This window comes from Cetorhinus maximus, chromosome 14 (assembly GCF_964194155.1).
Source record: "Cetorhinus maximus chromosome 14, sCetMax3.hap1.1, whole genome shotgun sequence".
NCBI classification, from domain to species: Eukaryota; Metazoa; Chordata; class Chondrichthyes; order Lamniformes; family Cetorhinidae; genus Cetorhinus; species Cetorhinus maximus.
Window position 1 is genome coordinate 45,971,227 of NC_135892.1, and position 13,322 is coordinate 45,984,548.

The window sequence follows — 13,322 nt, forward strand, 5'->3', positions numbered from 1 at the left end:
AGATGCTTCACAGGAGCATCAAACAACATTTGACACTGCCATATAGAAAAATATCAAGGCAGCGGACCAAAGTGTAGGCAAAGAGGTAGGTTTTAAGAAGTGGTCTTAAAGGACGAGAGAAGTTGAAAGATGGAGCTTTAGGGAGAAAATTCCAGAGCTTAGAGCCTGGACAGCTGAAGGCACAGCCAGCAATAGCAGAGCAGCTGGGGATGCACACAAAGCTAGAATTGAAGGAGCACAGAGGTTCCAAAGGCTGGTAGAGCCCAGGTAAATTACAGGCACAGGAAGGGACAAGGGCACGGATGAAATTAAGAACCAGGACAAGGTTTTAAAACTGAGACATTGCCAGGCCGGGAGCCAATGTACATCAATGACAACAGGGGTGATGTGCAGACAGGACTTGGAGCAAGTTAAATATAGACAGCATTGTTTTGGGTGAGTTCAAGTTGACGTCTGGCGGAAGACAGAAAGCCTGCCAGGAGAGCACCGGAATAGTTGAGCCAAGAGACAAAGGCAAGGATGAGAGCATCAGCAGCAAATAAGCTGAGGCAGGTAATTCAGAGGTAGAGGTAGGCAATTATTAGTCACGGAGCAGGTGTGATCAGAAATTCAACTTGGTGTCAAATACAAACCAAGGTTGCGATTGTTCTGGTTCAGGTGCCACAGAGATGGATGGAGTCGGTGGCTAGGGAACAGAGCGAAGGGATAAAGGCAACAGCCTGTATTGTCACTCTCGGGTTGGAAACACAGAGGAGTCGGGAGAATTCCTAGCTCTGTGAACCCGACTCCCAAAAAACTGCCCTGGAAGTTCTGATTTTCATTTCAGGGTTTGGGGATGGGGGGTGGGGAAGGGTGGTGCAGGTGCGGGGTGTTAGGGGAGTTGGGCCCATCACTCAGAGGCAGTCAGGTGTGGAAGTGGGCTGTGTGAAAAGGCCCACCTCGGTGATGTGGCACTTGGTCCCAGCTGCAAAAGAAACCCCACAAAAACAGCCCTTACCCAACATACACCCTCACCTGACACACACTTTCGATGCCCTATCCATGCCAACCCATGCTTCCCACCAACCCCCTCGATGGCCCCTCTTAACCCCCATTCTGCTCTATGGCCCTTTATAGCCTCTATGCCAGCCTATTCCCCTCTGCAAATGCCCCATAGTCCCTATGCCAACTTAGTGCCAACTCATGTCAACCTATGCCCCCACCCAGCCTTTGCCCTCCCACCCTCCATGCCAACTCACTCCTTATCTGTCATGGACATACCTCAGAACTTTATTTTTTTCTCAGCATGGGTCGTAAGTGTCTATTGATGAATTCCACCATTTAAAAAAAAACTTGTCATTGATAAGAATCCATTCACTACATTTAAATTCCTTCAACTACCTAGTCCCATAGAACAACAAGCATTTGTATTCACAGCCCCTCAAAGAGTTCATAAGCACTTGGAGCTATCAAAGTGTGAACAGACAGCCACCCCTAGTGTGATAAGGAAAAGTTATTAAATTAGTCATGCAGCACAAATCCTATAATGATAACCCTGAGGCTTATGTCAACCGAGCGTGAAATAACAAGCACAGTATTTTTTAAAATTAAAAGCAGTCTGCAGGTTTAAAAGGCTAGGAGATTAAAATGCCCTTCATAGCACATATGTGCTTGATATTCCACTGAGTTTACCCACTTTTTATGCACATAGATGTCTACTTTTGCTATTCATTCATGGGATGTGGATGTCGCTGGCTAAGGCAGCACTTGTTGCCCATCCCCAATTGTCCGAGAAGGTGGTGATGAGCTGCCTTCTTAAACCGCTGCAGTCCATGTGGTGCAGGTACACCTACAGTGCTGTTAGGGAGAGTGTTCCAGGACTTTAACCCAGTGATAGTGAAGGAATGGCGACATCATGGAATTTTAACAGCACAGAAGGTGGCCATTTGGCCCATCACGTCTGCACCAACTCTCCAAATTAGCATTATGAACTAGTGCCATTGCTCTGCCTTTTCCCTGTACCCTTGCACATTATTTCTAATCAAATAATCATCTAATGCCCTCTTGAATGCCTCGATTGAACCTGCCTTCACCAAACTTCCAGGCAGTGCATTCCAGACCCGAACACACATTGAGGGGAAAAAGTTTTTTCTCACGTCACATTTGCTTCTTTTGCAAATCTGTGCCCTCTCGTTCTTGATCCTTTAACGAGCGGGAACAGCTTCTCCCTCTTTACTCTGTCCAGCCCCCTCATGATTTTAAACATTTATCTCAACTCTCCTCAGCCACTTTCTCTCCAAGGAAAACAGTCCCAACCTCTCCAATCTATCTTTGTAACTGAAGTTTCTCATCCCTGGAACCATTCTTGTAAACCTCTTCTGCACTTACAGTTACAAGGCAGTGTTGTGGGTGGCTTAGAGGTGAACTTCCAGATGCTGGTGTTCCCATGTGTCTGCTGCTCTTGTCCTTCTAGATGGTAGGGGTTGTGGGTTTGGAAGGTGCTGTCTAAGGAAGCTTGGTGAATTCCTACAGTGCACCTTGTAGATGGTACACACTGCTGTCACTCTTCGTCAATAGTGGAGGGAGTGAAGGTTTATAGATAGGGTGCCAATCAATGGGCTGCTTTGTCCCGGATGGTGTCAAGCTCGAGTGTTGTTGCACTCATCAAGGCAAGGGGAGAGTATTCTCATCACACTCCTGACTTGTGCCTTGTGGATGGTGGACAGGCTTTGGGGAGTCAGGTGAGTTACGCACTGCATCCCAAAAAGGCAGCTTGCCTCTCCAAAAAACTCCACTAACTTTCGACTTTCTCCTGATAGGTCTGAAGTGCATAAGGCACATTTTGGGCAGCCCATTAGTCAAAATTGGATCTGACTGAAGGGAGCTGCACTTGAACATGTACAGCAGCTGTGTCTGTGAACCATGGATATGTAAAGTGCAACCTGCCCCTTTTCCTCACCACACCCCTCCCCCTGCAAAAATGGTGGGGGCTGGGTTCAGGGGTGGGACTGCTGCAATCAGGCCTCTGGCACCATTTTGTCTACAATGGAGAGCCTCTGTGCGAAAATTCAAGCCAATTGGTTCGGTCTTCCTAATAACTTGTACTTATTTGGTGGAAGTTTGCGGTTGTTGTACTAGCAGTGTGATAAGTCAGGTAAACTGTCAAGGGTTCAAAAGCTGTGGTGCTGAGGTAAAACAAGCATGCATGTTGACCCTGATGTGACTTTGAATGATGCCCCTGAAGGGAACACGTAAACGAGGAATAGGATGGGACAAAAAGGACAATTCCATGTAGGATGTCATAGATAATGGTGCAGGAAAAGTCGTTTTATGTGATTCTCTGGCTACACCTGGAGAGTTCAAAATAGAACCAGGGGAGAGTCCAATCTGGCTAGATGATGCAATCAGGCATGTCAAAAGCTGTATGCAGGTTGAGGAGAATGAGGGGGGGAGCAGTTTACCACTGTCATAGTCACATGGGTCATTGTTTGTGACTTTGATACAGGCTGTTTCAGTAGTGAGACAGAGACACAATGGTTGATGTAACCAGCATTTTGTATGCATGCCAACCAGTTACCACTTGTCGACTGGGCGCTGAGTTCTTCGAATACCCACTGATTAAGCATAAACTTGATTCTTTTCAACTCAGCCACTCAATGGGATACAACAGGGCAATAAAATGGTTTGAAGGGATAAGGAAGTGTTGCCAACAACAGGTGAGAAAAAATCCGTTCTCTCTTGGAAAGGCCACTGGAAATCAGCAAGAGCAAAGTTTACTAGCAAGGAAGGTTTATTTGAAACTGAAAAGCAGGGTAGAATAGACCTTTGAACTAGAAAAGGCCAGAGGACAGGAAAGAAAAGCAACATTTTCAATTTCCATCACAGGCCAACAGATTGTTGCAAAGTGTGCTTGCGGACACTCAGGATCAGGTGAGAGTGATGTCCTCCACAAATCAGATACCATTATTCAGTACCTAAAGTTCACGTGTCAAATTGAATGACCACCTGGGAAACACACCTGCTGAACACACACACTAATATTTGGCACCTAAAAAGGGAGAAAATAAAATAAAGAAAAATGTATGGTTTAGGTGCTGCATGGCATGGCCTTTAAAAATTCCAATTATCTTCAAATAACTTTAAAGATCTTGACTGAGAAATATAAATGATCCTGGTTCAGAAGCATAGGCCCCTGCAACATTCCCTCTCAGACTACATTTTAAACTTGATACTATAATGCATATTTATAATTGGGACTCAGTAGATAGAAACACAAGACCAGAAGTGGGCCATTTATTCCCTTGAGCCTGCTCTGCTAATTATTGAGGTCATGGTTGATCTGTGACCTAACCCCATAATATATCTTTTCCCCATATCTGTCAATATCTTTAATTGACAAAAATCTATCAACCTCAAATTTAAAATTCGTTGATCTAACATTAATTACTGTTTGTGGAAGTGTGTTCCAAACTTCAACCATCCTGTGTGTGTGCACATAAGTGTTTCCTAATTTCATTCCTGCAAGATCTGGCTCTAATTCTTGGACAATGCCCTGTAGTCCTTGACTCCTTAACCAACAGAAACAGTTTCTCCCAATTTATTCTTTCTATTCCCTTTAATATTTTGAAAGCTTGGGTCAATTCACACTTTAACCTTCTAAATTCCAGCAAGTACGACCCAATTTTGTCATCTTAATTTAACTGCGGAGTCCAGGTATCATTGTGGTAAATTCATACTGCACTCCCAGGGCCAATACATTCTTCCTAAGGTGTGATGCTTAGAACTGCTCACAGTACTCCAGTACTGTGGGGTACTGTGGTCTAACCAGGGCTTTGTATAGGTGAAGCATGACTTTTATCCCTTGTATTCTAGTCCTCTAGACATAAAGGTCAGCATTCCATTTGCTTTTTGTTTAGTTTTTGGACCTGTTCATGATACCTTAATGATCTATGAACATGGATCTGCCAGTGTCTTTGGATCTCTCCACTGTTTCTGGCTTTTCACCATTTAGAAAATACTGTGTTCTAGTCTTTTTAGGCCCAAAGTGGATGACCTTACATTTGACTATACTGAAATCCATTTGCTACATTTTGGCCATTCACCTATTACAATGCCACCAATCTTTCAGTCATCAGCAAATTTGGATATGTAGCTTTCTACCATGAATAAATAGTGAATAGTTGAGGATCCAACACAGATCCTTGCAGGGCACTGCTAGTCACATCCTGCCAATGAGTGTATCTACACATTATCCCTACTCCCCATCTTCTGGTACTAAGCCAATTTCCTAACCAGGCCAATGATTTGCCTTCAATTCCATGACCTTCAACTTTAGTTAACAGTCTCTTATGAAGAACTTTATCAAATGCCTTCTGGAAGCCAATTTAAATAGCATCCACAAACATTCCTCTGTCCACTACTTTAGTCACCTCTTCAAAAAAATGCAGTTGGGTTCATCAGGCATAACCAATCTTTTACAAATCCATGTTGCTCCTCTCAGAGGAACTGAAAAATTTCAAGGTGTTTAGTCACTCTATCCTAATTAAAGACTTTAGTAACTTGCTGGCAATGATTTAAGGCTAAATGGTCTAAAATTCCTAAAATTCCCTAGTTTTCCCATCACCCTTAAATAACAAGTGACATACACAATTTTCTAAACTAAAGGAATGATTCCTGAATTGGTTGAACTTTGAAAGCTTATAGTTCAGGAATCTGCAATATTCTCATGTACTTTTAAAAAAAATTGAGATGGAAACAACCTGGCCCTGAGGATCATTTGTTTTAGAGTACCATTATTCCCTTCATTACTGTTACTTTGCCAATATTCATTTGGGAAAATTCCCTGACACTGATACAACAGCAGCTTCCTTGGGATGTCTGGCATGCTAACCTCTTCCTCTATTGTAAATAGAGGCACAAAGTAATTATTCATTATGTCTACCATTTCCTTATCTTGATTGATAATATCACCAGTATCAGTTTTTAAGGAGTGACATTGCTTCTGGCCAGCTCCTTCTTCCTTCTCTAATTGTAAAGCTTTTGTGTTTATCCTGATATTCCTTACAAGTCTCTTTGTAGCTCTTATTTATCTATTTTATCACCACTTGCTATTCTTTGTACCATTCCCATTCCACATGACCCGTGCTATTTGCTTGTTGCATTTCTGAACATTTTAAGTTTGGCCTCTTAGTTGTCCAGAGCTTTCTTTTTGGCAAGTGGCTCTTTCCCCTTATGGGATAAACTGGTTATGTATCACATTAAGTTTTCTTCTGAACACCTCCCACTGATCTTGTCATTTACCCCTTAACTAATTTGCCCAGTTTACTGTGGGCAGTATCTGCTTCATCCCATCAAAGACAACTTTACCTAAATCAAGAATCTTGGTAGCTGTTTCGTGTTTCTGCCTTTCAAACACTACATTAAACTTAATCATATTATGATGGCTATCAGATTAAATGTTCACATATTGTTAGGCTATGAACTAAATCTGGCTCATTACACATTACTAATTTCTAATATGGCATGCTCCCTTGTTGCTTCCAGGACACATTGTTGCAGAAAGCACTCTCAGACACACAGAAATTCACCACCTTTCTGACATGTGCTAGGTTGCCTATCCTATTCCATGTGAAAGTTTAAAATCCCCCACAGAAACCACACTGCCTTTGTTACATGCCAGGCCATACACAACTGCAAACTACAGTCTTCAATCCTTTTCTACTGAACTGTGCTCAAAGTTTCCACTGCCTGCTCACCCCTCATTATATCCTCTCTTTTCAGTGAAATGATTTCATCCTTAATCATTAAGGCTGCTCCTCCTCTTCTACCATTTTCCCCATCTTTTCTGTAGACCTTATAACCTGGTATATTTAGTTCCTAGTTCTGACCATTTTGCAGTCATATCTCAGTAATGGTTACCATGTCATACCCTCCAAGTTGAATTTGCACTTGTAATTCATTCAATTTGTTCCTGATATCAGTGCATTGCTATAAAAGGTGGGTTTTTTTGGGCCATTTGCCTAATGTCTTACTCACACATGCTGATTTAGTTAATTTACACCTGTTAGTATGCCCTTCACCAGTTCTACCTAAAGCACAATTTCTGACAATTACTCCGCTCTTTTCCCTTTTGTTTGTTTTTGAACTGTCATCTGTACTACCTTTTCCACCGGAGTACCCCACTTAATTCTTCTTCCCCCCCCCCCACCACAACACTGCAGTTATCCTTTTTGTTAGCACCCTGGTGGGCCTCCTGCCAGTGTCCTATTAAAGGGAACTCCCTTTTCCCACACAACTCCCTAATTCGCTGATCCCTAAACCAATTTGCACTTGGCTCAGGTAATAATCCAGAGATTACAAATCCGAGGTCCTGTTCTTCAATTTAGCTCTTGCCTCTTCCAAGAGAGCGCTTGCCTAACCCTTCCTTATGTCATTGGTTCTAACAACTGGATCCCCCCCAACATCTTTTCAAACCGTTTCAAGCTGTCTCTCATCCTGGCACCATGACGACAACCGACTGTTTGGACACTCAAACTTGCTTGAAAATTATTGCTCATATAGTAATTGTAGATTAAAATGGGTCATTAAGGGTGGTCACTGTTTGCAATATCAACATTGCAATCTGGATAGGTTATTATGGAGAATAATTTGCAGAACTCTATCTATCCAATTATTTTATATATGGAGCTTCATAAATTATTTGCTCAGTGACTTTACTAAGAAGTACTGAACAATACTAATCACCACATATCAATACTAATGCTCACCACCACCTTCTCAAGGGTGATTAGGGATGGGCAATAAATGCTGGCCTAGCAAGCAACGCTCACATCCCATGAACCAATATATAAAAAAGGTCCTAATAATCAATGTTATCCTGGATTCAACTGCCAGTTTAGGCAGAGTTAACTGGCCTCACTGTAACTGTGGTAGAAGTGATGCAACTGACCTCTGTTCTTGGATTAGAGAGATGAGATTGATGAGAAGAGTAACTGTGAATGTACAGTTGATTCTGAATCCACTTTACCTTGCAGTAGAATGCAATGAGGTCAGCATCAATGGAATGGGTTCACTGCTTCCATAATATAAAAGGACAGGATGTAGCTATGGAGGCAGTGTGTGGATGTCATGAAAAGAATGAAAATACTCTGGTTCTGAAAACTGTTGTTAACTTCTGCACAATGTGCCACAGACACTTGTATATTACAGTTAGATATAAAAATTGTTTAATAAATGAGGATTGCTCCTTGCTACAGCCTTAGTTACAGTACTCTCTGCTGCCCAATCAGCATCCAATTTAAAAGGAAGTGATCCCCAGGAAGCAAGAACATTCAAAATAGGATGTACCCAAACCCTCCATTCACTGCTTTGTCATTTAGATGTTTTATATGCTTACAAATGCAAGTAGTTGTTTGCTTTAGATTTTAGTATTCAAGGGAAAGCTGTTGAATTTTCTAAATCATCTTGTTCAAGAAACATAACATGAATAATGATATAACATGATAATTCTGGATAAAATTAATAGTCACTTGGGCAAATGCAGGTTAAAGAAAAAACAGCACAGATTTGTTAAGGGAAATCATGTTTAACTAACATGGAGTTTTTTGTTGAGGTAACAGTGAGAGTAATGCTGTTGATGTTGTGCACATGGACTTCCAAAACACATTTGATGAAGTGCTGCTAAAACAGACTTGTGAGTAAAGTTACAGCTCGTGGAATAAAAGAGACAGTGGTAACATGGATACAAAATTGGCTGAGTAATAGGAAACAAAGAGGAGTGGTTAATGGATGTTTTGCAAAATGGAGGGAGGTTTGTAATGGAGTTCCCCAGGGGCTGGTTTTAGGATCCTTGCTCTTCCTGACATATATTAGTGACGTGGAACTTGGTGTACAGGGCACAATTTCAAAATCTGAGGGTGATACGAAACGTGGAAGCATAACTGAGGAGGTTAGTGTAGAACTTCAAAAAGGACGTTGACAAATTGGTGAACTGGGCAGACAAGTAGTAGCTGAAATTTAATGCAGAGAAGTGTCATGTGGTTCATTTTGGCAGGAAAAACACAGACAATATAAAATAAAAAGGGTACAATTCTAAAGGTGGGGCAGGAGCTGAGGGACATGGGTGCATATTGCTATAAACCGCTGAAGGTGGCAGGACAGGTTGAGAGAGCAGCTAATAATAAAGCCTAGGATGCTGTATGCTTTAACAGGGACAGAGAGCACAAAAGCAATATTATGTTAAATTTGCATAGAATGCTGGTTCAGCCTCAACTGGAGAATGTTGTCAAGTTTTGGGCACCACATTTCAGGAAATATGTAAAGGCATTAGGGAGAATGCAGAAAGGATTCACAAAAAATGTTCCAGGGATGAAGAACTTCAGTTACATAGATAGATCGGAGGAGTTGGGACTGCTTGATTTGGAGAAGAGAAGGTGGAGACGAGATTTGATAGGAGGTATACAAAATCAGAGAGGTGTCTAGACAGAGTAGATAGTGAAAAATTGTTCCTATTGGAAGGATCGAGAACAAGGCAGTACAAATTTAGGGTAATTGGCAAACAAAGCAAATGGAGAAGAGGATCTGGAATGCACTGCCTGAGTGTGTGATGGAGGCAGGGTCAATTGAAGCATTAAAAGAGAGAATTAGATTATTATTTGAAAATGAAGTACATGCAGGGCTATGGAGAAGGCTGGGGAATGGCACTACATAGATTGCTCCTTTGGAGAGCCAGCACAGATATGATGGCCTGAATGGCCTCCTGTGCTGTAACCATTGTGACTCTGAGAAGCTGAAGGCATGCTTATATTGTAGAAACCACATTCTAATTCTAACTTGTATGAACATATGAATTAGGAGTAGACCAGTTGGTCCTTCGAGCCTGCTATGCCATTCAATAAGATCATGGCTGATCCGACTATGCCCTCCATTCCATTTTCCTTCCTTCCCCGCCCCCCCCCACCCCCCATACTCTTTTGACTTCCTTGTCAAACAAGAATCTAACTCAGCTTTAGAAACATTCAATGACCTGTCTCCACCAATCCCTGGGATAGAGAGATCCCCAGACTCACGACCCTCAAAAAAAATTCTCCTAATCTCCATTCTAAATAGGAGACCCCTTATTTTTAAAACTGTTTCCCCTAGTTCTAGTCTCCCTCACAAGTGGAAAAACACCCCCTCAGTATCCACCCTGTCAAGTCCCCTCGGGATCTTATGTTTCAATAAAATCACCCCTCATTCTTCTAAACTCCAATGGAAACAGAACTAACCTGCCCAACCTTTCCTCATAGGATAATCCCCTCATCCCAGCAATCGGTCCAGAAAACCTTCTCTGAACTGCTTCTAATGCAATTATGTCTTTTTCTGAAAAAGTAGATCAAAACTGTACACAGTACTCTAAATGTGATCTCACCAATACCCCTATACAACTGTGGCAAAACATCCCTACTTTTACATTCCATTCCCCTTGCAATAAATAACATTCAATTTTGTTATGGCATAGTGGATGGTAAATGCTGAGCTGCTCAAATCCCAGAGGGCAACCAGAAGTAGCTGCCACAGCTGTTTTTGCAATTTGTATTTTATTTCGAGATGCGTGCCTTGAATTCAGTAGTATTAAGTCCATCAAGGCTTAGTGGTTTTTTTACAAAACTAAATTAAACATTTATTAAGAAAAAATATTTTAAGCACATACATAGGTCTACAAATTACTACTATAACTCCTCCTAAAACTCCTAATTAAATCTATCTCCCAGTTACACCTCCATTAAGGGAACAATAAAAACAAGTAAATTTCAATAGGTAATTTAATAGGCAAAGCTGGACAGTGATATTGAAAGTGACTTTCCTTAAGGTTCAGTTCCTGTAGACAGCAACTTGATGCACAGAAGCTGGAGGCTTTTCACATTTGTTAGGTCTTAGGCTGTAACCTCATCTCATTTTTACATGTAGAACCATTTTTAAAGTAAATTCCATTGTTCCAAAATGTCTTCGCGATTTTACTTTTTCCATAATATATGAGTACCATGGATGGTTTATATTATCAGTAATCTTTGGGAAAAATAAACACGCAGTTTGACTTAACTTCTTATGGCTAAGTATAACCTCTTACCATCTCTTTGAAATTCAAACAACTCTGGTTTATCTAAAAATGCAAATGTTCCTTGCACCTCACATTCTAAAACTTCAGCCATATTTACGTATATAGCATTTCAAACCCATTTCGATCACTCAAACTCCAGACTAGCTGTCTGCAATTCAATTAAATCCACCACACACACACAGAGAACCTAATCCAAACCCCACTATTAACCTACCTTTACAATAAATCACAATATTATGAAAATTATATTTCTATGACAATTTGCCTTCCTAATCACTTGCTATACCTGCATACTAAACTTTTCCTGTTTAATGTAGCAGGACACCCAGATGCCTCTGTCTCTCAAGAGTTCTGCAATCTCTCCCTATTTAAGTAATATGCTTCTTTATTCTTCCTGCCAAAGTGGACAAGTTCATATTTCCCCACATTCTACTATATCTGCCAAATTTTTGCCCACTCACTTAATCTATTGATATCCCTTTGCAGGCTCCTTATGTCCTCTTGAAAACTTACTCTCCTATCTATCTTTGTGACATCAGCAAATTTAGCTACCATACATTTGGTCCTTTCATCCAAGACACTGACATAAATTGAAAATAGCTGAGGTCCCAGCACTGATCCCTGTGGCACTCCACTCATTACATCTTGCCAACCCGAAAATGACCCATTTATGTTTACTTTATTTTCTGTTAGCTAACCAATCCTCTATCCATGCTAATATGTTACCCCCTACACCGTGAGCTCTTTTTTTGTATAGTAGCCTTTGATGTGACACTTTGTCAAATATCTTCTGGAAATCCAAGTACATATATATACATATATACACATCCCTGTTTATCCACCTTGCTTGTTGTTTCCTCAAAGAACTCCAATAAATTAGTCAAACATGATTTCCCTTTCACAAAATCATGTTGACCATGCCTGATTGCATTGAGGATTTCCAAGTGCCCCGCTACAACCTCCTTAACAATAGATTCCAGCATTTTCTCTATGACAGACGTTAAAGCTAACTGGTCTGTAGTTTCCTGCTTCCCCTGTCTTTCTTCTTTTTTGAATAGGAGTCACATTCATGCCTGTGGCAGTGAATAAAATTGGGACAACTTGTTTTACAAATAAAACCACCCACAATAACCATTTCGGCAGGATGCAATTAGCACCAATAAAGTGCAACCCTGCATTTGTTAACCTTCTGAAGAAATAATTTCAGATCCTAACCAGGAACTAGCAAGAACCTAACACAGCACAATTTCCAATTAGTATGTGTAAAACAAGATAAAAATAGATGATCCCCTAACCATCAACATTACAACTAGGCCATGAAAGACTGAAATGGCTGCACACTTTGGTTTTTAAAACCAATGTCAAACAAATGGTAGTGGATGTGGGTGACAAGAAAGCTTTTCCTCATTGCGCCACAAATCTTGCAACAATCAAATCTGGGCATTTAGCATAAGAGAGACACATCCTTGTCCTCTTTCAATAACAGGCCTTCAGGTGGGAGATGCTTTTGGTTCAGATGCAACAGTGGAAGCCTGTCTTTGCTCATTGCCGTGATAATCAAGAACCAGTTTGTAGGATCAATAAGGGATTAATAGCACAACTTTTAGGCAACACATGGGATTGGGGAAAAGAAATCTAAGAACTGTATTAAATTAAAAACTATGTGTCCAAGAAATGACTGAATAAACACATTGCAGGGATTGCACAATGTACCCTTCATGGTAACATACTTAGATAAATGCCAAATGTAAAAATACACTGATTTGCAGACTATTAGCTTAAATTTTCTAAATGAAAAATCCAAGAAATAGCTGTGATGGCTTATCAACATGGGAAATTGGAAAACAGTGGAGTAAATAGTTTATCAAAGTCCAACTCAAAATCCATTTCTTGACCAAAAAGAGTAGTTGAAAGCCCACCGCCATATGGGCAGTTTTAATTCCATAGGAAATCCAAATATGCTGAAATTCATGTACCTTGTTCAGAAATTAGAAACAATTTATTAAAGTATGCTGAGTCTTTTCATTGGATTAATAGGTTGTCAGCACTTAAACCACAAAACATATGCCAATGAAGCATATAATTGGGGTCAACTGTGTTTTTGTATTGGTATGAGTCAATTTGCTACTGTAAGCGCATGTAAATACTAATTTCAAATTCCAACCAGGGAAGAGAGACTTGCATGGTTAATATTTTAGCTTGCTATCTTGAAATAATAAACTGCAAACTGCCATTCATAGTCTGC

At 40.7% G+C, this 13,322-nt stretch overlaps 1 protein-coding gene across 1 annotated transcript in view; it reads right to left on the reverse strand.

Moving 5' to 3' along the window:
- LOC144690058 (connector enhancer of kinase suppressor of ras 3-like) overlaps positions 1-13,322 on the reverse strand; it is a 340,571-nt gene that overhangs the window by 275,549 nt on the left and 51,700 nt on the right. The gene's annotated exons all lie outside the window — the stretch shown is intronic.